This window comes from Staurois parvus, unplaced genomic scaffold (genome assembly GCF_062004578.1).
Source record: "Staurois parvus isolate SC_StPar_1 unplaced genomic scaffold, SC_StPar_1.0 ptg000291l, whole genome shotgun sequence".
NCBI classification, from domain to species: Eukaryota; Metazoa; Chordata; class Amphibia; order Anura; family Ranidae; genus Staurois; species Staurois parvus.
The window spans coordinates 1,746,501-1,774,116 of NW_028318087.1; the positions used below are offsets into that span (position 1 = coordinate 1,746,501).

A 27,616-nucleotide genomic window follows, 5' to 3' on the forward strand; every position below is an offset into this window, starting at 1 on the left:
AACTACATCTTCCCATGCAAAATAATGGTACCTCTTTCAGCACCAAAAATCTGAAATAATCATACCGCTAGGGAGGTTAATATACAGTAGGGGGGATTTTATAAAAACTGGAGCAGACAGAATCTGGAGCAGTTGTGCATAACAACCACACAGCTTCAGCTTGTTATCTATACTTTTCTTCTCAGTAATCTTTTGGTATGCTTAAACAGGTGGTTCTAAAACAAAAGCACATGACTAGAGTCAAAGCTGTTGGATTTTTGATAACATGATTTCCCAGCAAGGTCTGAAAAAAGGGCAAAGATTCTGAATTGGTAGCGGCGAGGCTAAATTAATTATCGATTGAGTCAATGTATCCCCAATATTGTCCCTTGAATATTTTTCGAGCTGAGGAATTCCTTGTAGTATTTAATGAGTTATTGATTGTGGTGATTTATGTGTTTAAAGCAATGTATGTTCATTCATAGATTCTTAGTAACTCAGTTAAAATGTCTTTTAGCATTTAGTAGTTATAGACACATAGGGGACTCAGGGAAAAGTCCTTTTTGGGTCAGATTAATCATTTCTGTGGTCAAAGGAGAAGATTTATTTATCTTGTTTTTAAATGTAGCCTGGCAAACTGCTATATGTACAACCTAACATCAGATCAGGAAAAATTATCTACCAAAATTTTAATGACCAGTAAATATCCACCTCACAATAGCAATTCAGTGTTGGGTGGAATAATGCTTATCTCTAAGGCTTTAGTCACTAGAGTTTTATATCCCATACCTGATGATGTTGAAGGACTAGTTCCATATCATTTTCAACTCCCTTGTGATTGACAGTGGACGGAAGTGGGCGAATACTGTGGCGAATGCCATAGTTGCCAATGGTCTGCTGACCAGGCAGGAAGCTCATTAAATGCTGAGCCTGTGGTATTATCAGGCTCAGCACTGAGTGCATAAATCAGGCAACCAATGAAGCTATGGGCTGATAGTTAGCAATGTCTTAGGGGGTAAAGTGAGGTAGAGATAGTCCTAATTACTCCCAGTTTCATAGTCTACACTCCGGCAGTAATTCTTTTTGAAACTGTTGCAGCCCTAGAGACAGATTCTTGAAGAACACAATCAAGAACTACCTAAATGTGTTGCTCGTGTCTGTACTGTTATCTAAACTGTCACAAGGCTTTCATGAATTAGTTGCAGGACTTTCTAATGGGCCAACAGCACCTAAGCACCTAAAAAGTTCATCATATGCTTTATTGAATATAACAGAATGTGCTTGTTGAAATAAATGTTCAACGTCGGGTTGATAATTATCTTTTGAATTTATAACTGATACATAACACTCTTACCATTTACCTTCATGGATTTTCCCAAATTGGGTTCAAACATGTTTTTCATAGAAATTTGGGTAAATGCTTCTTGTTGGGTTCCCAAACTTTTGTCCACCCTTATTCACCTAGAAATATTTTAAGATAAACACATTATTGAAGAAAAGTGTGTCTTTTCAGTCAGTTAGCAGTTGGCTGGTATCTTACAGTCAATGACACAGGAACAGATTGTATCACAGGTGAAATAACTGCAAAGTAAGGTCAGTACTGCATAATCATATACTTTTCACAGAAATAATAAAAACAATAACATAGAGATAAAAAGGAGGAACAAGTCATTTAGGGTTATGCAATATTCTGGGTAACCAGAGCAGTATCATGTCATATTTAATAATATATAATCTGGGCAAATCACGTGAATATTAAATCCTGAATTAATTTTATGTTGTTTAGCTTCGTACATATATAAAAAAAAGCATAAAATAATTGTACTATCTTTATTACTATGATATTTAAGTCACTTGAAAGGGAATCATGGGGATATAAATTTTGGAGCTACCATTGCTGACTTGTGCTGACCACAGAGCTGCAAAGGTTCAATGGAGTAGATAAAGGTATCAGGACTGGTTCAAACCTGTGATTTTCAACACTCATGGACTTGTCATTCTGATCCTGGTTTCACTTTCTCTTGACTTACTAATATGGAAAGAGTGTTTAGTGAGATCTTATAAATCAGAATTTCTATCCTGCAGACTTGACACATCGGTTAGTGAAGAAAAGAGTGAAAGCCTCCAGGCTTGTACTTCAAGTCAACAATGGCAGGCCAAGCTTGTGTTCTTAACAATAGGTCAGCAAGTTCAGGTCCCACACTCCTATCCTTGCAGGCTTCTTGTAAAGAGAATACCGTATATACAGGTTTGCTGATCTTCATGGTGTTATGGGACCACAAGATCCACCACAAAAAATATCAAAAACTCTAGATATTTACAATTGTCTCAGGTCCTAGCAATGCGTAAAGAAGGATGTATTCATTAACTTTCGCTGTAAAACCTATGAACAGCTTCCAGACAATAGCAAATTGCAATGGCAAAGCAGGTGACAAAAATCACCAGCATGACAGGGCTTTTTAAAGTATATGTACATGCAATCATTAAAATCTCAAATAGGCTGCAACTACAAATGTATGTTTTAACACAAATTTCACAGGCATGGTCCACTGTTGTCACCATATGGAAGCCTGTCCTGAGAAATGTCATGCAGCAATCACTGGCGTTTATATAGACAGGATGTGCCTGTAAAGAGTCTGCAGGAGAGCAGCATAGATACAATACAATAAAGAAAAAGGTGAATGCATTTGATTAAAAAAGACAAAAGCAAAATACATGTACTTCAATCAGGGTTTCTATCTTCTTTAATGCTATATGTTCTGCTCAGAAAACACTGTTGTCACAGTAGAAGCTTGCAGAACACAGTAGCCTGGCCATGATTTGTTAGAGTAGTATGGCAATTTAATATATCAAGCATTGTTCTGGGATAAATTCTTACCTGAATAGTCCATTTTTTATGATTTGCCAAGTGGTACGAGCTAAACTGTTCATGTTCCCAGTAACCCTGTATTGTTAAGACGTAGAGTCAATGTAAAATCTAAAGGTCAAGCCGTGTTTCCTCCTGTCACACATGTTCCGTACCATTTCTCTCTCATGCCTGTTGGGATGTATCATTTTTATATTCAGGCAAAGTGTTCTCTTTTCACCTTCTGCTAATGTGAAGCAATAGCCTCTTAAATGTTAACAACTTAACTCCTGAGTATTCCTTGGGTGTTCTAGTTAAAGCTGGTATGCCATAAAGAGCTAGGTTTAAAGGTCAGGTTCGCTCTTCTTGGATCTTCATTTTTATCCCCAATATCATAACTATAAGGAAAAAAAATGTCATAAAGAACACCCTTGTGTGAGACGTATAGTATCTACTGAGAAAATGGGTTAATTTGCACGCTGAGAGGCTACGGTACCAAATCAGTCTATTTTATACTACTAAAAACTTTGTAAAGAAGGTCTTCTTTGTATAAATGATGACTACAAGCAAAAAGAGGACAGATGGAAAAGGGACAAAGCTAAAATCACACTTCTGACACGTATAACCCTTTTCAAAGGAAGTACAGCTGCCAAATAACTTGATGTATTTATAGACAAGACTTGGCAGAAATCACTGAAACTGGGACCCTGGAACACCCATCTACGGCTCAGAGAAGTCTGGTCAGAAGTGGTCTTCATGGAAGACTCTTGTCAAAAAATAAGATATATACTGTATATACTGCAATCAAGAGTATTGAAACAGTAGATTTTTAATAATGCTTAATAAGGTGATGTTGTTTTTTCTACAGTGAAATCAGGTAATAAAGTTGTCATTATCTGAACATGGCAGTCTTAGATGGACATGTAGTTTTCAATAGACTTTGGTTTTTGTTCAGTGCAGTTTTTGCTTTTCTGAGTGTCCTTTTACATAGTTTTATTACTTATTATTCCTGCCAGGAGATCCATTATTTCCCATTGCCTTTAACAACCTATTCTGTCCAACAAAAGTGGCAGTTACAGGGTTGGGAAAAAATATATTACACTGACAAGGGTGTGTACAGTTGTCATCTTTATTTTTTTGTTATCTTTATATTACTCAAACCTTTTATCCTGAAGAAAAAAAAAATATTTGTTGATATAACTGTTTAAAACTGTTATCAGGAGTTGGACTTTAAGTTGTATTTATTTCAGTTAAAGTCCATTTGAAACTTCAGAAAAATAATAATTCTATCGGCAGGACCAACAGGTGATCAAATTGGATTAATTTCAAACAAATACTGGCACTCTTTGATATCTGTTGCAGTTGCTGCCATATTTATTGTTGTCAATGAGTGCACTGTTAGATTTAAATTAGAATATAGGGGGCTTCACCACCCTTGTCTATGTGCTGTTTTAGCCATCCTTGATTCCAGGCCATAGCCAGTCCACTTGTCCAGCTTCTGAGTCATGGGCACATTAAAGTGGTTCTATAGGGCTGAAGGTTTATTTACCTTCATGCATTCTATGCATGAAGGTAAAAAAAAGTCAGTGTGCAGTTCCCCCCTCAGCCCCCCAATACTTACCTGAGCCCCATCGCGATCCAGCACTGTGCACAGGAGCCTCGGCTCTCCTGGGTCTCTCGCAGCCAGTGAGGAGGGAGCGGGGAAGCCGGACTGAGCCACACTCTGTGTGTCCCAAAGACACACAGTGGCAGCTCAGGAGTGAGCATACACAAGTGTCCCCAGTGTAAGCAGATTGCCCTGGGGGCACTTGACAAGGGGGAGGGGCCAGAAGTGTTGGCGAAGGATCGGAGCTGCTTTGTGCAAAACCATTACACAGAGCAGGTAAGTATGACATGTTTGTTATTTAAAAAAAGAATTGGAACATTTAAAATCACTTTAAGCCTGCAATCACACCTGAGCAGAGCATAGTCCTGGATATTTTAAAGCGTTTTTTGGGAGTGTTTTGAAAGCAAGCATTTTACAAGCTTTGTTCAAGCATTTTTAAATATATATCAAGCTTCAGCCATTTGTTTTCTGGACTGTCCAGGGGAAGGAGGGCAGTTCTAGAGGAGAAGTTTTTCAGGTGCAAATATGTGTGCCAAACAGCACAGATATGTGCATATCACACATTTACAGGCGCTAACATCGAAAAGTATACAATCCACTAGGAACTGAATTACAGACAATGGGATTCAGCATGTTTAGTGTAATACATACTAGAACCCATTTAGTTAGACACATACCTTCCTATTTTGCTAACTTTCAGCACAAAACACGTAGGATAGGATATACCCCTGCCCACCCTTAGTTACCACATACCAGAAAGAATAAATATACAAGAAACAAATTGCTTAAACCAACAATTGCTTTTCTCTTATGTTCATTGATGGGCACAGCTTTTCTTCTTAATCTCAGCCAAACAGGGTTTTATAGTGCAGTCCTCACTGGCATGAAATCCCGTTTGCTATAGACAAGCCAGGTATTCTGCCTAGTGTTCAGAAGTTAGGGCTTGGTTCCCTTCTGGGACCTGTGGTTCACTGACCCTTTTTTTTCTTGCCTTTTCTTTCCCTCAAGTTGATCCTTCTGCGTAGAATAGAGGCCAAATTCATTCTGGACATTCTCTGGTCTGGCTTTGTTGTCCATGGTATGCCGTTGTGGGGCAGTCAGCGTGGACACTTCATGGTGGTTTTCTTTTCTTGAGAACCTCTTGTCCAGTCTTTTCCCTGCCTTGCCGTCCTGGGATTTGCATGGCTCTTGAGAGCCAGGTTCTGAGGGATTGGAAGTTTTCTAGCCAGCTGTCAATGATATTGACTCCTGACTGTACCTCCAGGAGGATACTGCATTACTTTGCTTCTGGACATCCTATATTGTTTGGTGGAAGGCCTTGGGGTTTCATTCTCATTCCTTCTCATTGGCTTGAGTGTTGGCTCTCTTCAATGGGGCATTTCCCAAGAGCTTACCTTAGGTGCTATCAGGGGTCCTGTCTCTGCCCTTACTGTTTTCCTTCTGTAGTCCCTTGACCACACACTCCTTGATTCATACCTTTATCAAGGGAGTTTGAAATGTAACACCCCCAGTGTGTTCTCCATTGCTGCTGGAGGTCTTTCCTTTGGTTTTATTCAGTTCTTCTGGAACTTCCTTTTGTATATTGCCTTGCTTACTTTCTTTCAGACAGTTGCCTTCCTGGTCGCTATTGCTTCAGCTAACCAGACGAATCTTCGTCTTTCCATCTGAAGGGATTTCTGATTTCCATTGGTAGAAAAATGTTGTCCTTCCTTCCTTGTGTTCTCAGCCTTCAAACCTTGCATTTCTTGGTCATAGTCTGGGTGGTTTTCATGTTTTTACTGCGAAGACCACCTTTCATCCCTTTCACCACTTTTTTTCCTTATGGACGGTCTGAGGACTGGCATGGCAGTCCCTTCTGCCATTATCTCCCATGGGATCGTTAGAGGAGTGCACTGGCATATGTCATTAAGGGGTGGGAGCCCCGCTTCCTGTTACTACTTACTACACCAGGGCAGGTAATGCTTCCTGGGTGTTCTGACATCAGGCTTCAGTTTCTCAGGTTTTCAAGGAGGCAACCTGGTCGTCTGTGTGTATGCTCACTAAATTCTAGAGTTGCTGTGGTGGCATCTCTGCATGTTAGGTTTGGCCACAAAGTTTTTCAGGCTGCTATTTTGGGTTCTTTTTGGCCCCGTCAGACTGGCTCTAAGTGTTGGCATATTTGTCCGTATGACAATTTGGTTTGTTTGCCCACCCCTCGATGTGGAATTACTATGGTTAAGATTTAGAAGAGAGGTTGTATCTGTCAATGAACATAAGAGAAAAGAGGATTTTGTTTTTGTTACTCACTGTAAAATCTCTTTCTCTGAGTTAACTGACGGACACAGCACCCTCTATTGGAAATTCTATTGTTACACTGTTCTGTGACTGTGTACCTGGCTTGCCTACAGCAGAGTGTTTTTTTGTTTGTTTTTTACCAGTGAGGACTGCCCATAGGAGGTGCCGGTTTCTTTTCTGCCTAGTGCCCTACTCCTGTAGGTGGAACTATAAAACCTTGTTTTGTTAGCATTAAGAAGAGAGGCTGTGTCTGTCAATTAACTCAGAGAAAGGGATTTTATGGTTAGTTACAAAAAAAATCCTTTTATTTTTCACCAATACCTTTGCTTTATACTGGCCTTTCAAAATAACAAAAATGCTGAGCCTTGATGAAAAGTTCAGTACAGTATAACAGTTTTAGTTTTAAATAGGACCTTTTTTTCTAGAACTCTGTACATTGGACCTAAAAGAAGGGCATTTAAGAAAGGAGGAGGAACAGACGAATTTGGTTCCAAAAAAAGGAAGAGTATCCCCAAATGAGGGACAGTTGGGAGCTGTGCAGATGTACCAGTTTGTTTCTTGGTTGTGGGTGCAGGGGCATAATCACCACAAGGCTAACAAGGCATTCGCCTAGGGCAGCATTTTTCAGAGGGGTGGCAGAAGAAGGGACACGTGGCATGGGGACTAGGTGGGATCTGAGAGAGGCTGTGGGCTGCTTGACTGTGTATGGAGAGCCCAACTCTTGTTTCTGGGGTTGTCTGGAGCTGTGAAGGTGAGTGTCTCTCTCTAATGCCGGGTGGGGGTTGTCATGGTTGCGGGTGTATGGGGGTTGGTGGAAGACTCTTGGCCAGGGTGGGGGGTTGGTGTTGGTCGGGGTGATGTTGCGTTGGTCAGGTCAGTGTCAGGCTCTTTCTGTGAGTGGGTCCACTGATTTTTGTATTGCCTAGGGCAGCACAAAACCTAAATACACCACTGTGTGGGTGTAACACAAAATACCCAGAAAAAAAGAAAAAAAAACACACCAGCTTTGGGAGAATTGACTTACTCCATGCAGACAGTAACACCAGTGCAAATCAATCTAAGGTCTTTGAACTGCATGGCTGCTGTGTTAGGCTGATGTCTGATGGGCAATTTTGTAGCAGAGATTGTTTGCTGCCACAAATTGCTAATGCAAGTGTAGTAAGTACATTTTATTGCTAGAGTACCTGGTTCAATTGCTGCAGCTTTAGGTTGCACTCTGCTACAAATTGTTCTCCTTCAGCAATTTTAGAACCATTCCTCAGAGATGCATTAGAAGCAATTGTCACTAGCAATATTGCTGCCTACACGAAACACTGCTGAATCTAAATCTCTGAGCGACATTATGAAAAAATTGTGTTAAGAATTTATGAGTTAGCGATTACATAGAAAACCCATATGCATTTCTTAGTGATAAATCACGATAACAAAACTGGGGTAATCACTGACGGAAAAAAAACTATCTAACATCAGCTTTAATCATAGTCACCATCCTGTTAATTGACTGTAACTGATTGTAAGCATGGAGGAGAAAAAATGTAGAAGAACTAGAAATCTTGTTTACACGCTAAGTTAGGCTAACATCAGTCCCCTTATTATCCTTCTGCTCCCCACACAGTAGCCACACACTATCACTATTTAATTGTTCTCCACATTCCTTGAACTAAAGTCAAGTAGAATAGACAGAAATTTGTCCTTTAGTTTTCAGAACATTCCACACATTTCGCTTGTTCAAATACCATCAGGGTCACTTATAAATACAGATTTGTAATATAGCATAGCTTTCTGGCACGTAACTAGCTCCCTATCGTGTGAGCCAACACGCACTAAGAACAGACAAAACCACATTGGTTTATTCTGCACACAATGATTTCAACAACAACACTCTGATCCTGAATAGAGGGTTTACTGCTGTCTTTTGGCTAATGATTGTTTGTATTTCATTTTCATATTGTGGAAGGGATGTGGTTGCATGTAACATTTTAGGAGAGTGTTCCTTTTTTTCAGTCAAGGCACCCTTTAAAATTCTGCACAATCTCAAGGCACCCTTTAAAATTCTGCACAATCTCAAGGCACCCTTTAAAATTCTGCACAATCTCAAGGCACCCTTTAAAATTCTGCACAATTTCAAGGCACCCTTTAAAATTCTGCACAATCTCAAGGCGCCCATTACAAAATTTAAAAAACTAAACTAATAGTTTTGCCAAATGCAGCAACATCTGCACATGTGGGACATCCAACGCCAGAGGTGATGCATTCTTTTAAAGCAAATACACCTTTGCACACTGGTACTGACTAGTATTCCATTGTTTCTCTTCTCCCTCAGTTTCTCTATCTCACTGAGCTAATGTGACCCCAGTGTTGACAGGGAGGGGCAAGCAAGAATGCTGTGCAGGGGCCCAATGTCCTTCTTATTAACTAATGACATTACTGATTTTTTATGTTGTCAGTGGCTAGAAAGTTGTAATGGAGCACAATGAAATCCTGTGACTTTGTGTAACTAAAAGGTAGGCTTGATCAACCTGCTGGCTTGTATACAATTTGGGGAAATTTCTAGGCAATTTTCCAAGGCACCCCTGGAGATACCTGAAGGCAACCCAGGGTGCCTGGGAACCTTTGAATTTGCCAACTATTACTGAAAGCAAAGATATTGGCTTCTCCGAACTTAATGTTATATAGTTGCATAGTTAGTTTAAAGAAAGATATACGTTCATCTAGTTCAGGGGTGTCCAAACTATGGCCCTCCAGCTGTTGAAGTACTACAAGTCCCATCATGCCTCTGCCTCTGGGTGTCTTGCCTGTGGATGTCAGTGTCTTGCAAGGACTCATGGGACTTGCAGTTCCTCAACACCTGGATGGCCAGCCTTTTGACACCCCTGATCTAGTTCAACCAATAGAAAAACAAATAGCATAAAGAAATAGAAAACCTCTATAGACAGAATTCTTTACCCACAGTTAATTCAGAGGAAGGCAAAGAAAAACTACAGAGCATGATCCAATTTTGCTCCAGCTGGGGAAAAATGAATTCCTTCCTGGTTCCCCAGAAGATAATCAGATATTTCCATATCCACATTACCTATACTACATTGATCTATAAAAGTAAATATCCAAGTACATTCTGTGCATATAGGAATTCATCCAGGCCTTTTTAAACGAATCTACTGAGCTGTCCAGACCTAGTTCTCTTGAAAGTCTATTCCACATTTTCACAGCTCTTACTGTGAAGAAGCCTTTCCATGTGTGGAGGTTACATCTTTTCATCAAGGCATTAAGAGTGCTCCCTTGTCCTCTGTAGAGACCTAAAAGTGAATAACCACACCAAGTTCACTATATGGACCAGTTAATTTATACATGGTGTTCATAACCCCCTTAATTTCCTCTTCTCAAGAGAGAATACATTCAGTTCAGCTAATTTTTTTGCAGTTTTGCAATATATTTTTTGTGAACTGGTGACCAAAACTCAATTGAATATTCCAGATGAGGTGTAATAATTTGTACAGGGGCAAAATGATGTCTCTCTCTGGAGTCTATACCTCTTTTAATATAGGATTATGTTAGCTTAAGAAAAAGCAGCTTGGCATTGCATGCCATTATTAAGCTTGTGATCTACCAGAACACCCAGATCCTTCTCCACCATTGACTCCCCCAGCTGTTCTCCTCTAAGGATGCATGGATGTTTTTAGCCCTCAAGAGCAATTTATCAATAATGATGGACCGAACACACCCCTATTCGGTTTGCGGTCAAACATTCGAACCTAACGAAAGTTCGACAGTGAACTTCAAACAGGGACAATTCACTAAGCATCATCTTACCACATCTGAGTATGCGGTAAGATACCGCACAACTACTAAAATACCGCAAGAGTTATATTATTAGGTGATGCAGTATTTTAGTACTGAAAACATTGTTTAATGTTTCAGGTGTCAGTGGGGTTCCCAGCTGACAGCTGAATTAAAAAAGAATTGCTAGCATTGCCCAGCAGTTAAAAAAAATGGCATGGGGTCCCCCCATCCATACCAAGCCCTTTGGGTCTGGTATGCATTTTACCAATTTTTTTAAAAATGGAGTGCGGATCCCCCCCAAAATCCATACCAGACCCTTATCCTAGCATGCAGCCTGGCAGGCAAGCGAGAGCCCCCCCTCCTGATTCATACTAGGCAACATGCCCTCAACATGGGGGGGTGTTTTGGGGTAGGCCCCCCCAAAAGCACCTTGTCCCCATGTTGATGGGGCAAGGGCCTCTTCCCCACAGCAGTGGCCAGTGATATTGGGGGTCTGTGGGCACAGGGCTTATCAGAACAAGGGGCCCCCCAGATCCCAGCCCCTGCATGTAAATGAGTATGGAGTACATGATACCACTACTCATTCCCCCCCAAAAAAGTGTAGTGTAAAAAAAATCACAGTAGACAGTCTTTGACAAGTCATTTATTAGAACAAAAATAAAAAATGTCCCCCAAAGTAGGTCAATCATGATGCCGACCCAAGTAAAGAAAAAAACACTCCTCTCTCAACTCTGGCTCCCTCCATCTGACAGCTGCGCCGAGATGACAGTTCTTAAATACTGTGATGACATCACATGGGGGTGGGGTCACGCTGGCCTCCTTGTGACGTCATCATGTGCTGTGATTGGCCAAATCATTTCACCTGACCTGTGGTCAGGTGCATTGCTTTGGTCAATCACAATGCAATGTCAGGGCGCAGTGCATTGATGGGCATGGCGTTCGACTCAAACATCAAGCTTAACCCTATTTATCAACATTAAACCTCATTTGTCACATAGTTGCCCAATTAAACAGTGCATTGAGGTTGGCTTGTAAGTTGGAGACATCCCGTAAGGACGTTATTCCACTGCACAGCTTGGTGTCCTCTGTAAAGACTGAAATGGTACTTTTAATCCCAAACTTTATATCATTTGTAAACAGGTGAAAAGTCAGGGTCCCAACACTGATTCTTGGGGTACACCGATAAATCTAGATATGGGGAGAGAGACTGATAAAAAACAGTCTCAACCTGTCCAATGGTTTTACTGGTACCACATCCTCTATTGACATGACACTGAAATATAACCCAATTCCCTACCAAAGGAAAAACTACTAGGATTTTCAAGTTACCAAACCATATGTAAAAAAGTTCATATTTATTTGTACAACAATATTAAAATTTGAAAATGACAAACACTGAGATATTGTTAAAAGCTGCACAGTCATATAACATGCCAGACATTCACAGTTGCATCCCACAGTGGTCAGTGGGGAAGAGCTTTGGGCAGTCCACTGACGCATTTCGCAAGACAAGCCTGCTTCTTAAGAGAGATCTTCCATATATTTTTTTCTATGTTTACAAAAAAATCCAATATGAGTAATAATAAAGAACAATGATATACAGTACGTATTCCATAATTTGGAAATTTACAGTACATGTGTTACCTGTTACAAGAAATTCATAAGGCTTACAGACAGTTCCCAGATATAGAAAGCCACAAACACCATGTAGACTGGAGGATCCGGATCATTCCAAAAGGTTAAGATCCAGTGTTGCCAAACATCAAGAGGCAAAAACAGTGCCCTACAAAGTAATAATAATCAAAATGTTGGAATAGAATACTATACATCTTCCACACATATCAGTTGTTAGCCATACTTGTCAAAGTAATACTTTGTCATGTTACATCTTGTTTATAGTATGTATGAAGTTCAGCCTCCCCCGCAGCCCTCTGGGAAACTCAACAGCTCCCAGAGGACTGCGGCCCATTCACAAAGCGCTTTGCACATGCTCAGTAGGTGACTGGCTGTGAAGCTGCAAGGCTTCACTGCCGGTTGCCCTTAGTCAAGATGATGGCGCCAGCACCTGACAGCTGACTGAAGAATCAGCTTGGGGTAAGGACACTGCTGGATCCCTGGACAGGTAAGTGCCCTAATATTAAAAGTCAGCACCTAATATTAAAAGTCACTATTTGTAGCTGCTGACTTTTAATTTTTTTTGGAGGGGGCCAGAACTTCAAGTTTGGACATGAGCCAAATAGCTTTTAGTTTTATTGGCTAAAACTTATTGACCCTGGGAATGTATTTTGCAGTTTGTTTGCATACAGTTAATTGGAAGCATTTCCATTTCTGTTCTACGCTCTTCAATCACAATATTCCCTACCAGTCTAAGTCTAGGAGAACAGTCCTCATAAAATTAGCTGTTTTTATCTTTCCAGTATGTTCTTGATGTTTATGGGAAATAGATAGAAATAGAAGTAAATTAAATTATAAATGTAATCTCTATGGTGTTTTTTTAGATGTGTCGGGTACTATCCACCACCTTGGTCCCACTCTCACCACTTGCACCCCCTTCTCCTGTCACAGCATAGGGAGACTGACAGGGACCAGTGCGGCCGTGCTGCAAACCAAGAGCAGCTGCGAGCTCCCCCTGCTCCACTCACTGGAGTAGCTGGAGGAGCAGATTGTGGACTCCCCCCCCCCCCCCCCCAACACTCTTTTCCTCCCTTCCTAGCTGTGTTGCACTGACCAGCCATGCTGGGATAGGGAGAAGTGCAGCTGTGGGCTTGTGTCCTCTCCCTCCCACTGCTCAGCACCCTGCTCCTCCCCTTGCATCCCCATTGGCTGTAGTGAGGGACTAATGAGCAGCCAGGACAAGTGGACCATGGGACATGTTGTCCCAGAATACAGGCAGCCTCACTGTAACTGAGATTTTATTATGCTCCTGCAGCAGGATCCTTTCACATGTTCTGCAATGGGTCCCCTTCCTGCCATCTTGGGGCCCCCCCACAGTGGCAGAATGCCGGGTCCCAGTTACAAGTGTGATCTTTGCAAACCATGCCGTTCCACCACAGGTGTCTGTAGTTTTTTATTTTTGTTATTTTATTTTTAATTTCTTTTACCATTTTATTTACTTTTTTTTATTTATTTATTTTTTTATTATTTTTAACATTTTTTAGGAGCCCCATTGTGGGGCTTTGGTGAGATATCAGGCCTCTGATGTTCCACCTTTGAGACAGAGAAAGGAGCCTCAGCAGAACAGAATGAATGGACAGAAATAGCTATGTACAGAGCAGGGGCGGACTGACAACTCATGGGGCCCCCGGGCAATAGGGGATCATGGGGCCCCTGTGTCCTTGCCCAAACTCAAAAAAGCCTATGAAAAAGATGCCATGAAAAAGCCTATGAAAAAGGTACTCATGAGGCCCCCTACTGACCCCGGGCCCTCGGGCAGTGCCCGAATTTCCAAATGGTCAGTCCGCCTCTGGTACAGAGGGTCCCGTTCATCCACAAGCTGATACATAGTAAACACAGTTTACTATGCTTTGGTTATGAATGAACAGATTCAGTGGTTAGTATCGATCACTGACTCTGTTTATTCAGAAAAATAAGGGGTCAGTAAATGACATATTTACTGGTCCCTTCCCCCGCTCTCCATCAGGAAAGCATACTCCACAGCAGCTGGCGGGAGAGAGGGGGGGGGGAAAGCTGGCAGAGCTGTGGGAGATGAGGTGGGGCAGGAGAGTACACAGCAGTACAGTGACAGCAGGACCTAGATAGGAGGGGTGGTGCTGGTGGCATATAGAGGACCTGATGCCCTCCAGTTTCCTCCTACAGCCAATGAAAGCCTGCTGAAGGGGGAGTAGAAACCGTCTTTCAGCAGCTACGAGAGGAAAATTGAGGGCATCAGTTCTTCTATATGCCTCCCCCTGCCACCCCTCCTATCCAGGTGTACAGGGGAGCCACACAAGCCCCCTGGAGAATGGGGTCTCCCTGTAACTCCTGCTGTAAAGCTCATTCAATCAAATATAGAGTTCAAACTCCTGGCTTCAGTGGAGTACAAACTCTCCATAGGATGGAATGGAAAGTGTACTGCACATGTGGCCTTGCTCCAAAGATTTTGACAAGTAGCTTGATGGCTAATGGGTGCTATATTGAAGGATCGGGGATAGATTAATATCAAATTCCACCCTCTTTAGGGTTCAAGGTTTGCTTAAAAATAAAGATAATAATATCTAAAAATATTTGGTTACTAAAAATACACATTTATAATAATTTTTTTTAAAAATTATGAAAAGTGTTGCAACATATAAGTAGTTTTCTGTTTTTCTAATCATTGCCGAGTTATGATTCATAACAACTCAGGTATTGTTAGAAAACAGAGAGTGTAATCTTAATCAGTATCATCAGGCTTTGATCATGGTCTTACATAATAAAGTTCTCCAGTAATTGATTGCTAGATAAAATTGTTTTACGCCTTCTATACTGCACATGCTGAAATCTACAAATAGCAGCTTATATTGTGTCTTGTGCCTATCCTAATTTCTGGAGTGCCTCTGAGTTTGATAAATTAAATTACCCAAAAAAGATCCACTGTGTAACAAACCTATTAGAGGCTTTTTACTAATGATAATGTAAATGTACAATTGGGTGATTCATTTATGCTCAACAGATTTTGGAATAATATGGTGTTGTGAAATATCTCCAAGTTTAGTTATTTTGTATTGTAGTAATACAGCAGGTAATCCTAAAATCTGGATGCACAACAGCTGTGAGACACTGAGCTACTTGTAATCATGCTGAAAGTATCTATAACTCTGGGAAATTAGTGTCATGTCTAATTACGGTGATTAGAAAGGCTTGAATATTGTAAGAAACTAGCAGTCGGCAATAATGAGATTATCCTTGCATGTTTCAGATAATAACCACTACCACTGATCAGGGCCCTTATTATAAGTGTGATGAATTCACCCCCCCTTTAGAAACCAAAGGTTTCTTATTAATTTAAATGTTGGTACATTATACTGTAAACAGAACACTTATGTTTGGGGGTACTCCACTTATAACTTTATATTCAAAGATATACCTGCATTAGCGTCAAAATCACTTCACTGAAGACGTCTTGCTTGTGTTTTCTTGTATGCTAACCAAGGAATTTCAGAAGCAACTTAATTTTCCTTTAATGCCTTTTTACTTTAATGTCCTTTCCAAGTGTGCAAAATCAGGTTCAGTTAGAGACAAACCATGCAATAATAGAAGAGAAGCGGTTATGTTGGTTAACAAAACGATAAAGAAAAACTATACGCAGAAAATCCTGTTCATGTAAAGTCAAATTCCCAACTGGCATTGAATATTTATAGTAAAATGATATTGGTGAATGGTCTATGGTTTGTACTTCTGTTTCTGAAGTCTAACCTAAACATAGAATTATTATTTAATATTGTTCACATTTGTTAAATCTGGATGTAGATTTATTTAACCATTTAAATGTGCCAACTAAATCTGAAATACATTTTAATCCATGAACCCATGGTCTGGTATGTGTGTTACACGTGTGGTAGTGTCTAGTCTAACAGAAGGCTTTTAGAGTGTGGAAGGAATCCCCTGTTGGAGCAATCCCACATACACTTGGTAAAGACACTCATATGCCATGCAGCTAGTTTCCTGGTAGGAACCTGAACTCCAACACTGCAAGGCTAAAGTGCTAACCGCATAAGCATGCTCCCTAATTCACATTGCTTTAACCTGGACTATGATTTATATTTTGTTTCTGAATAAAAGTTTAAGTGTTCATTACAGCAAGCAATTTGTGTTCAGTCTGGTTCAGATATTTGAAAGGAAACATCTGGTGACTAGTATTAGCAATGTCAACTTTTCAACTCCCATTGATATGTAGTGCCTTCCTCCATAGGATCAACTGGATTTTTTCCAAGTTCTTCCCTATTCAGTGTAGAGGCAGCCAGGCACACAGCAACAGTCACGCCTTCTTGCTCAATGAAAAGGGGTTCTCCTTTTTTTGCATTTATTGCTTCAACTGGATGAGAACAATGAGGAGTGGTATACTCCAAAATCCTTGAGCACAAATGCAGGCTGAGGACACTGTAAATACTCTCATAGGCAAAGTCTATGATCAAAAAGGGGGTTTTAGCACAGTCTGACGTAGAACAAAGCAATTTTAATCCTTGCAGATGAACACCACAGAAAATCTTGAGCAAGTATAAGGCTGGCTGGAACAGTTACTATCTAAAGCTGGGAACAATGGGGACTTCAGCTCAGTAATGAAGCTCTACTCACAGACTCAAAGAAGAGTCCCACAAACTGAGGGTGCTGTCCATAGGATCGAGTAGCCAAGCAGCCAGTCCTGGATGGCTCCAGGGGCAAGCAGCCCCCTTAAGCATCAGCAGTCCAACCTCAGGTAGATCAGATCAGGCACACACTGACTACTCTTCAGTCTAATTACCCCTTTCCCTGACCACCTACTGGACACACTTCCCCAGGGATTAGACAGAGGGTAGTAAATATTAAAGCTGGGGATTTGCATCTCCCTGCCTTAGACTCTGGAAGCTTCTCAACAGAGATAGTGGGAAGCAATCAATCCCACAGCCTGGGAAACCATAGCAAACAAAAGCAGATAATCCCACTCCTCCATCCCCACACCTAACTAGTAGGGTGCTACAGATAGAAGATGAATTCTACTATAGCCAAGGATTTCCTTTTGCTGGTGGGTTGTTTAAAGTGAATCTGGGCTTACCTAACCATGTGAAGTGACCCCAGGTACAATAGTCAGGAGCCTCGGAGCATGGCTTACTTTATCTTCGGAACACAAGATCCCCAAAATCTGGCGTGTGCAATTATCATATCAAATACAGTTTACGAGGTTGAGCTCTGTCCCTCTCTTCTTGAATGGCAAATAAAACTGCCTATCACACTTAGTGGCCAATAAAAAGGTGCCATATCTATCTATAGGACTGCTGTACAAGGTAAGGTGAGCTCACAAGTTTGGTTCAAAGTAAAACTTAAAGCTCCTGTGTAAACAAGTCCCAAATCTAGGCACTAAGTAATGTCCCAAGTCTCATAAAGTTTAAAAAAAAAATTCTTTACTTTCTCTGAATGAGCCAAATCGTCCTTCACTTATGTTGCACATCCCATCCAAAGCACTATGGATCACAGTGGGGGTCCGTCACAGAGCTAGTGCAGCAAATCCAGAAAAAGGTGGGCAGGACTAGGTGTTACAGGTGTGGAATGACTTGGTATCAGCATTTAAATCATGTTGATGGCCACATCCACGTCAGCATTTTTTTATCCAACTGTAGTGTAAGCAGACACAGCCTACATGAGAGTGGCAACTCTGCTCTGAAATCAGGAGCAGTATGCCACATTGCCACACCATCATGGGAAGCTGCATTAGGTGGTCTTCATTGGCAGGCTCAACAGATATTTGTGGGATTTGGCAGAGACAAAGGGAAAACGTAAAGTGCAGATGCTATTACAAGTTGGTGTTGCGCTAATTGGTTAATGGAAGGCTATAGTTTTACTTTAACCCCTTTGCGCCGGCTTCTCCTGGCCCTTTAAGAGTTTCAGAAGCCGGGAGGCAGGGTTTTAGGGTCATGTGACCACTGTGATTCGCTCTCATGGCGATCACATGATCAGAAAAGATCCTGATCGCAAGGGGACCTTCCTGTGAGTCACGGGCATATTAGCTGGGAGCGTGCAGGGTACGCGCTCTCAGCACATATGTATTTTCAAATGGTCTTCAAATATGCGGTCGCTCGGCGTCAAGACCCAGACACCGAGAGGCTGCATATTTGCATGCGCTCGGCGTCTAGGGGTTAAGTTAGGTATTCTTAGGTATTAGGTTACCCCCAAATCTAATACTTAAACTAACTGCAATCTGTTTCAATAATTACATTTAGAACTATCCTGGGCTGAATTAACGCCTACGCATTTTGGTGCATCACGGGGATGGGGCTTCTTTGGTGTTATTTCCAGCAAGGAAGGGAAAAAATGAATGGAAATACCTATGTAACAGCTGCGTAATACAACAATGGACTGATCAGGCCCAAAGTAGCAGTCTGGCAACTTTTCCAAGAGATGTACTGTGGCATCGGTAGACAGGGTATATATGCGGTATATTAATGCCAGGTCTTTTTTTCTCCCAAATCAAGTGCTATTGGAATTGAACCCCCCTATATTGAATTGCTAATGTAAAGCCATTTTGATGAATAGTTGTAACAGCAGTATGTTATGTTCTTGTCTCTTTGCAGGTTGTATTCTCTGCTCTGGTCACATCTGCTTATTACTACGGCTTCAGAAAATCCTGCCGCTGGTGTGTGTGAGTGCCCGTGGAAGCAGCTATGGGTGAGTAGGTTGATACAGTAACAGGATTTCTTGTATACATATACAATAGGATAGCAATATTCAAATGGTCACATGAATCTCTTGACAGATGTATAGGTTTAGATTTAGTGAGTAATCATCTTGGGTTTATTGTAAACAAGCATCTCTGTTGGTCTTTTGGTTTCTGTTTTTATTTTATTGGATGTAAATTTGATATGAACAGCATGTGATGTAAGGTACATTTGAAATGTTGAATAGCTAAAACTGTATAATATATACGGTTGTGCTAAAATGTTTGCATACCCTGGCAGAAATCGTGAAATTATGGCTTTGTTATTGAAAATATGACTGATCATGCCAAAAAACTGTGTTTTAGTTAAGGATAGTGATCACATAACCACATCGTTGCTTGGCTCCTTGTTAAAGTATAATGATAACAAAAATCAATGTTTGGCCTTTGTACAGACACACAAGGTGACACACATAGGTTAACATGGCAATGAAAGGTTAGTTTCCCACATCTGTAGTTTTTTAAATTGCAGTTAGTGTCTGTGATTAATAGTCAATGAGTTTGTTAGCTGTTACGTTGATGCATTGAGCAGGCTAGATACTGAGCCATGGGGAGCAGAAAAAGAACTGTCAAAACACCTGCGTAACAAGGTAATGTAACTTTATAAAGATAGAAAAGCATATAAAAAGATATCCAGAGCCTTGAATATGCCAGTCAGTACTGTTAAATCTATTTTTAATAAGGTGAAAAGTTGGTGATCTCTTGACAACAAGCCAAGTAAAGGTACAGTTAGAAAGATTGCAGTCACAACTGCCAGAAGAATTGTTCAGGGTACAAAGGAAAACCCACAGGTAACCTCAAGAGAAACACAGGCTGCTTTGGAAAAGAATGGTGTAGTTGTTTTGAAGGAGCACAATATGATGATACTTGAACAAAAATGAGCTGCATAGCTGACTTGCCAGAAAGAAGCCTTTGCTGCAACAATGCCACCAAAAAGCCCAGTGGGGCATGTCAAGGTGTTGTTGAGCATATTGTAACCAGGCTTTTTTGTGGCATTGGTGCAGTAAAGGCTTCTTTCTGGCAACTCAACCATGCAGCTAATTTTTGTTCTAGTACCATTGTATTGCGCTCCTTCAAAACAACCATACCACCTTTGTCCAGAGCGGCCTGTATTTCTTCTGAGGTTACCTGTGGGTTTTTCTTTGTATCCCGAACAATTCTTCTGGCAGTTGTGGCTACAGTCTTTCTTTGTCTACCCGACCTTGGTTTTGGCATCAAGAGATCCCTGAATTTTCCACTTCTTAATAGGTGATTTAACACTACTGACTGGCATATTAAAGGCGCTTGACATGTTTTTATATCCTTTTGCATCCTTATACAATTCAATTATACCTTGTTACACAGGTCTTTTGACAGTTCTTTTCTGATTTCCATGGCTCAGTATCTATCCTGCTCAGTGCATCCATGTAAGAGCTAAGAAACTCATTTGCTATTTATACACAGACACTAATTGCATTTTAAAAGGCAACAAATATGAGAAACTAACCTTTAATCGCCATGTTAACCCGTGTGTGTCACCTTATGTGTCTGTACCAAGGCCAGACATTCCAGGGTATGTAAACTTTTGATCAGGGCCATCTGGGTGATTTCTGTTATTATTATGATTTGAAAAGGAGCCAACAACCATGTGAAAATAAATGGTTTCATATGATCACTATCCTTAAAGTGGCTCTAAAGGCTTCAGGATTTTACCTTCATACATAGAATAGTAAAAAAACCTTCTGTGTTGAGCAGCCCCCAAGGTCTCCCAACATTTACCCGAGCCCCATCCCGATCCAGCAATGTCCACGAGAGCCTTGGTTCTCCGGGGCTCTCAATCCTGATTGGCTGAGGCAGCAGCAGAAGCCATTGACTTCCATTGCTGTCAATCACAGCCAGTGAAGCAATTAGGAGAGGGAGGGGTGGGGTCGAGCTGTGGCTTTGTGTGTGAATGGAAACGCAGAGCCACGGCTCGGGGGTGCACCTGGTCAGGTGTTGTCATGTTCAGCCAATATGTATAGCATTACTGGCCTTAAAGCGCACCTGCAGAAGATGGTGGGATTCTTTATGTTGGTTAGGTCAATGCTGCAGCCAAATGATATAGTTCTCATGTCCAGGATTTAGGAATGACATAAAGTGTGGGCAGATCTACAAATCTGATGGAAGAGGGGTGACCAGGAATAGTAAAAATAGTGGCACTATGGTACGATTTGCTAAAGATAAATGAAGTGAAGCTTCACTTTGCAAACAATACCCAATCATGTGTAAGGAAAATAAAAAAGTAGCATTTTTGCTTGCACATGATTGGATGATGGAAGTTAGCAAAGCTTCTGCTCATTTACTAAGCTCTGAAGCAACTGCTCTTGCAGAGTACAACTGCGCTTTGCAAAGTGCACAGTCTATTTGCCTTTAGTAAATCAACACCGTATCTTTAAGGGGTTGCAAAAGATCTCATTTTACTTTGTATTACCAGAAGAATATTCGAGTTCATTTACACACTAAAGCTATTTGCACAGATATAGTGAAGCATAGAAATATGCCAATAAAATCCCACTGTTTTCCCATGCCCAGGGACCGCAGGTGACATGCACAAATGGACAAAGAAGTAAATTTATTTATTTCAGGTACTTGTATAGTGCCATCAATTTACGCAGCGCTTTACATATATATTGTACATTCACATCAGTCCCTAACCCTCAAGGAGTGTACAATCTAAGGTTCCTAACTCACATACATATAATAGGGCCAATTTAGACAGGATCCAATTAACCTACCAGCATGTCTTTGGAGTGTGGGAGGAAACTGGAGTACCCGGAGGAAACCCACACAGGCACAGGGAGAACATGTAAACTCCAGGCAGGAGGTGCTGTGGCTGGGATTTGAGCTAACAACTCTAGTACTGCCAGGTGGAAGTGCTAACCATTTAGCCACTGTGCTATAAATGGATGTACACACTTGTACAAGGACATACATTAATGCTTTAGTATTACCCCCCATACAGAATATCTGTTTTCAAGGGAATATGTCATACATACGTCATGCATGTGTTTATGCCAAAGCACTAAAGCAAGTGTCTCCAAACTTTCTAAACAGTTTACTGTCCTTAAGACTTTAGAGGGGCCAGACTGTGGCCAATGGGAGTTAACAATAACGTCAGTATTAAGGGGAGGGATAGTGCTCCATTGTTGTTAGTGGGAGAAATAATGCCTCAACTTTGGTGTCAATGGGAGTAATATTGTCCGATCTTTGGTGTCAATGGGAGGATAAGTGTACCAATGTTGGTGTCAGTGGGAGAAATAGTGCCTCAACTTTGGTGTCAGTGGTAGAAATAATGCCTCAACTTTGGTGTCAGTGGGAGTAATAGTGTCTGATCTTTGGTGTCAGTGGGAGGATAAGTGTCCCAATGTTGGTGTCAGTTGGAGAAATAGTACCTCAACTTTGGTGTCAGTGGTAGAAGTAGTGTCCGATCATTGGTGTCAGTGGGAGCAATAGTGCCCCAAGGGCCAGATAACAGCAGGCAAAGGGCCACATCTGGCCCCTTTTGGAGACCACTGGACAAAAGCATCACCATATATCCAAGTATACATTTTCTTAGCACCCAGGGAGCTGCAGGTGGCGCTGACAGCTGGCCATAGAAGTAAATAGCTGTACACACCACCTGCAGCTTCCAGGTATTGAAAAACACTGGGTATGTATGCTATGTATATTTTTATGCCCCAGTACATGTGCTTGTTGCCTAATAGTAAGTCCTTTTATTTTTTATCTTGGGTTTTTTTCGGGGGGGGGGGGCACAGTTCCACTTTAAAGACTGCCTCCATTCTCCACCGGGATTTACCATTGTTTGCCAGCGTAACTGGTTGGTAGATATTACAGAGAGCAAATTCAGTCAAAGTAGAATGTAAATGGCAGTGAATGTGAGTGTAGGAAAAAGAGCAGTGTGAATTGCCACGGAGAATGGTTTTCAATTTCTGGATTCAACAGTCCAGAGTGGCATACATTAGACCCAAATTCAATTTTTTCATTAAAAAATAAACAAATAAATATGCAGCATAGCTGATGTATAAAACATTCTGCTCTTTTTTGCAATGCTAACTTTCTTTCTGACGATGTGCCCTGAAGACTGCGCAATGGCTAAGTGGTTAGCACTTCCGCCTGGCAGTACTAGGGTTGTCAGTTTGGGTCCCAACCACAGCACCACTTGCCTGAAGACATGCTGGGAGGTTAATTGGATCCTGTCTAAATTGGTCCTAGTATGTGTATGTATGAATGTGAGTTAGGGACCTTAGATTGTACACCCCTTGAGGGTTAGGGACTGATGTGAATGTACAATATATATGTAAAGCGCTGCGTAAAATTGACAGCGCTATATAAGTGCCTGAAATAAGTAAAAAAGACTCACCACTATGAGGTCCTGTTCAGGTCCTCTTCCATGCTGAGTGACATCTGTCATCATTCAAGCCATTTCCTGTGTGTCCAAGGTGTCACAGATCCAACGAGACTGTAAATGGACTGTAATGCTTTCAATGTACATTTTCTTTTCTGAAATCTATGTTGTATATTGCAGCCAGAAAATTAGTGTAATCAAGTCTGTTCTCCACCAGCTTAGCTGAGTTATTTCATCACTTTGCTGTAAATGGACAATAAATCAATCTGCAATTAAGAACATACAAAGAAGGACACACTTCTCCTCCAGTTCATACGGCTCAGTTAGACAGAGGCAGACAGAAAGTGGGCAGCATATAGGACCTTTAAAAAAAAATAGACCTGCATCTAGAGAGAAGATAAAGGATGGAAGTAATGACCAGGTTGGACCTGACATCTTTATAGTGCAATTGGCTGCCATAGAAAACACATTGATTTTATCCTTCCCTTCCCTTTTATAAAACGCACCTGTTAGACAGAGTTCATTGCTGGATTGGCAGGCTCCTTGTAGGATGAACAGGTTAAATGCATTGCTGCCTGCTGGCATTTGGAAAGACTCGCTGCTCTGGTGTCTTTTCTCTCATTCTCTATTTCTCCATGGCAACTGCAATGTTGAAGTACTTCAAAGCAGCTCAACTCTTTTCTGATGACAAAAAAAAGGGTATTTATAGCACATGTTATTTATTTATTTCCCATCTTGTTGTAAACAGGGGTTTCCAGTGGCTGCCTGGCAGTACCAAAATGAAAAGCAGGATATCACATAGTCTGCATATGCAAGCTCTTGGGGCAAGACTTAGCATTTGTTGTTACTCATCAAATAGAAAAAAAAAGATGGATGTAATCCAGTGAGAGCACAGCACTTCACCATTTTATGATATGTGAGTGCTAAGCTCGCCCTGAAGCATGTTCTGACTAGATATAACTTATGGTGAAATCAATATGGGGAAGTAGTTTATCATCGTTTGATGCATCCGCTTCTTTTTATACCCTTTAATAATACTGATATAGAGTGAATCACACAGCAGCTAAGGTGTCCTGATACCACCATCACTGTTGTGAATGATAAAACAATGACTTCAGGCTTTCATCAATTAATATAGTGATTGTAGAACATGATGGAAATTGCAGTTATTACGGTTCATTTCACCCTGCCAAACTGTTTGCTTCTATAGAAATGTAGCACTATCCCCTTAGGAGTTGCTGAAGATTTGGGTCCCCCATATGGTTCTGCACAGCCAGGCAACACATATTTTCAATAGACTTGCTTTTCAGAGACAGTAAACAGTCCTTGAGCTTGGCTTTTAAAGTTTTATTAGGGGTACTGAACTTGGATAGGGCAAGGGGTGTATAGGATGCCCAAGGAACAGTAAACTGAGAACATCTTCTTAACAACTATGTACAAGTCCAAGAATAGACCTGCTCTTCTTGAATAGCTCTCCAGCCTCTACTGGTGTACCACCTCAAACCTCAGATAAATCATCTTTTTACCCAGATGTCTAGAGGAATCCCTGATTCCTACTTAAAAGGGTTAACAGTCCCGGGTATGAAGCTAATCCGGTTTCCCACCAAAATGCTTTTTTCCCTTAATTGGCCCAGGGGGTGTAGAATTACTCACTCAGTCCCTGCCTGTGAGCTGGCTGGGTTGGTGGCTGCCTTCAGCCCTTCTGCTGGGCTGGCTCCTTCCCTGACTCCACAGGTGGTTCTCCCTTCGGGGACCAATGAGGTTGAGTGATCCTCCTTTCCAGGTCCTGGCCTGTAGGTAGGCCTCTTCCCACCGGGCCCCCTCCCAGGCGCCTGCATCTTAGCCTTCCTCACATATTCCACCTGAACTCTCCTGCTGCTGAGCAGGCTCAATCATACTTAAAGGCTGTCCTGACCCCATGCCAAGCCTCCTGGCTTGGGATTGGTCAGGATCCTGCAAGTTTGTAAATCAGCCCCTCCTCACCCCTGAGCAGGGGGAGGTATCAATAAACTGATCTGCAGAGCCTCTCAGCCCGACCTAAAATGACCCTCTGCTACTCAGCCTTTCCAGTTGAAAAAACTAGCTAGCTCCCCCTAGCAATCTAGAGGGGTGCAACATAAACAGAGTTGGAGCTTAGTGAGAATCTTTCACTAAAAATGCTGCAGGTGTTAAGTTCTACTCACTGTGGCAGCCTCCAAATATCCAGCTGTTCTGACAAATTAAACTTTGTAAGAGGACCTCAATAAAATAGAGGGGTGGGCAGCTACATGGCAGATAAGGTTCAAATGCAAAGTAATGTACTTGAGTGCTAAAAATATGAATGCAGGTTACACGCTAGGGGGAGAACCCCTGAGCGGATCAAGGATGGAAAAAGATCTGGGAGCCCTAATAGATGACAGACTCAGCAATAGCATGTAATGCCAAGCTGCAGCAAGCAAAGCTAGAAGAATATTAGCATGCATTAAAAAGGGTATTTATTCAAAAGATAAAGCTATAATTCTAACACTTTACAAAACTCTGGTTAGGCTGCTAGTATGCCATCCAGTTCTGGTCACCAGTCCTTAGGAAAGATTTGCTGGAACTGGAGGGAGTCCAGAGAAGGGTAACAAAAGTAATAAGGGGGCTGAAGGATTTCAGACATAAAACAGTTATACACATTAAACGTGTTCTCTCTGAAGAAGGAGATATGATAGCGATATGTGTGCATATATATATATATATATACTGTATATATAAAAATGGTGATCCCAGCATAAGGAGGAAACTATTCAGTCTCAGGTCACTCAAGAAGACACATGGTCACACAATGACATTGGATGAGAAGCAGTAAAACCTTAAACTGCATAAGGGATTTTTTCCTGTTAGAGCAGTAAGGATGTGGATGTTTTTTTTTTTTTCAGCCGGAAGTGACAATAATTTAAAAAAACTCTTAGATGATCATCTTACTAAACACAATATACAGGGATACGAGACATAAATGCGTACACTCACCCCCACAGGGTGAACTGGATGAACTGGTACAACTATGTAACTTTGACACAACGCCTGCCCAAATCTTCCTGCCTCCTGCACACTCCTATTTGCAGATGGCTGCCCATCATGGCAAGCTCCAACACTACCCTGAAGTATCTGAGCATTGAACAGTGGGGGATTCAGCCTTAAAAGCAAAGTTTTAGAGACTGCTACATGTTCCTGCACCTCATACCTACAGAAGATTTTTTTTAGATTTTATGATGACAGATTATATTTAAATCTAACTACCACAGGATTTCACCAGAGTAACACAGGGGTACCTGAACATACCTTTATTAGTTTCCTAAAGTACCACAGAAAGAATTTTTCATAAAAATATTTACTATTGTCTGTGCTTTAGCCCATCCCTTTTGTATCTTACTATTGCCATTATGGACAATTATCTGACTAACAGACCAATAGCAAGGCACAAGGGAGCAGACCAAAGCAGTGGTAGAGTCAGCATTTTCATAATAAAGAGCTCTAAGTTTTGGAAATATGGGTCCATTAGCGAAAATAGTCAAATGGTACCACAAGGCTAAACAAAACTTTTAAGCTGCTATGAAGGCTGACAGTCCACTCATGGAACTACCAAGTGAAAGAATGATAGAGATACAGCCACCAAATACTTTAGGATCTCCAGAGAAGCAGTAATGGAATGGTTACTAGCTGATCTGAAGATGAGAAAAAGAAAGGTCTTGCTGTAAAGGAAATGTCACAGGTAGTGAGTCCAACGATTCTAGTCCACACAGTTTATAAGCCCTCATGAAAGGGTTGTGCCTGAGCACCCAAAACACGATCTTGAATTTTTATGTTAGAGAGAGTAAATTCTTGTAAAGATGGTGAGGATGATGTTACTAGTCTGCTGCCTCTTGGGATGTCTACCTTATACATCCTATGAAGCAGTGTTTTAGTGAGGGACAAAGTATTGCCACAAGGCTAAACAGAACTTTTAAGCTGCTATGAAGGCTGACAGTCCACTCATGGAACTACCAAGTGACAGAAGAATAGAGATACAGCCACCAAATACTTTAGGATCTCCAGAGAAGCAGTATTGGAATGGTTACTAGCTGAAATGAAGATGAGGAAAAGAAAGGTCTTTCTGTAAAGGAAATGTCACAGGTGGTAAGTCCTACCATTCTAGTCTACACAGTTTAGAAGTCCTGATAAAGGGTTGTGCCTGAACACCCAACACACGATGTAGTTTTTTTATGTTAGAGAGAGAGTAAATACTTGTAAACGTGGTGAGGATGATGTTAGTAGCCTGCTGCCTCTTGGGATGTCCACTTTATACATCCTATGAAGCAGTGTTTTAGTGAGATACAAAGTATTGCAGCACATAGCACCTGGCAGAGAACCCCCGAAGCATGT

General features: G+C 41.2%; 1 protein-coding gene across 1 annotated transcript in view; it reads left to right on the forward strand.

The window, feature by feature from the left end:
* Positions 1-27,616, forward strand: part of RASGEF1A (RasGEF domain family member 1A) — a 445,189-nt gene that overhangs the window by 203,218 nt on the left and 214,355 nt on the right. Inside the window, exon 2 of the mRNA XM_089682494.1 lies at positions 18,728-18,821. The gene's annotated coding sequence lies outside the window, so the exon portion shown is untranslated. The remainder of the gene's footprint in view (positions 1-18,727; positions 18,822-27,616) is intronic.